Consider the following 1,028-nt stretch of genomic DNA (forward strand, 5'->3'; position numbering starts at 1 on the left):
AGAACGTTAGGTCTGCGACAGACTCCAGCTCACATAAGCCACAATGTGCCTTTGAGTGCTGTCATGCCCAGTGTGCAGGGCAAGGATCGTACCTAAGCCCACTGGGCTGGCATCTCATGCAATCTCAATCTGAAGGTTTGGATCAAAATAGACCATTTTAAATAGCGCTCTCAATTGTATGTTTGATTTTCCTAAAGCTTTGGTCGCATCCAGGTGACCACTTGAGTAGATGGTGTTGCAGCAGATGCAGGGGCAGATGATGCAGATAAATGCTCAGATGATGAACATAGCACCAGGTCCCAGTGGGGGTCCTGCACACCGCAACAATTTCAAGATTTTGATCCGGTACATAAGTAAAGCCTGCTTATACCACAACTGAAGGAATGTCTGCTGCATTTAATGCAGATTGCAGCTCATAATTTAATACAGAACAACATCATTGATAACAGACAGAAGAGCCAATACAGTCATTTGATAAAAGTCTAGAGGAATCCTACGGTCTCTGTGACCAGCTGGACCTTTGCTTGACACTGGCTTACAAGTGTCTTTCCCAGAGCTTCGACAGTTCCAAGTGCTCTCCAACCCTGGTCCCAACAGCCACCAAGCCAGATTCTGTGCAGACGGAGAGCCTACCATGTGCTCATTACCTCAGCATGATAAAATCTCTGATCTCCTGTGACATTCAGAATGCCCTGCTGGAGTTTTCCAAAAAGATAAATGGCAAGATCTCCTCTACCCAAGGCAGCCTGTGAGGCAGTGATACTTAGTCATTTGACATAGACTGCCAGAATAGACATCGGGGGCTCCATTAGGATGACACCCTATCAGTAAACTGGACCGCCCGCCATAAGGGCGGGGGTCCCGCGGGGGCAATTAGGATGCACCCGCCACAGTGGCGGGCGCATCCTGCATTCCTGTCATTGTGGCGGGCGGTGCACTTAGCACCGTCTGCCACAATGCCAGGAAGGCATGTTGTGCACTTCCATGCACCACATGGCAGGCACCGTGCAGTGTCTGCCATGTTGTGC

At 49.5% G+C, this 1,028-nt stretch overlaps 1 pseudogene; it reads left to right on the forward strand.

Moving 5' to 3' along the window:
• The first annotated feature begins 229 nt into the window (after nucleotides 1-229).
• On the forward strand, nucleotides 230-752 carry LOC147730775 (mediator of RNA polymerase II transcription subunit 29 pseudogene; annotated as a pseudogene).
• The last annotated feature ends 276 nt before the right edge of the window (nucleotides 753-1,028 follow it).

Source organism: Lissotriton vulgaris, chromosome 2_1 (genome assembly GCF_964263255.1).
Source record: "Lissotriton vulgaris chromosome 2_1, aLisVul1.2, whole genome shotgun sequence".
Taxonomy (NCBI): Eukaryota; Metazoa; Chordata; class Amphibia; order Caudata; family Salamandridae; genus Lissotriton; species Lissotriton vulgaris.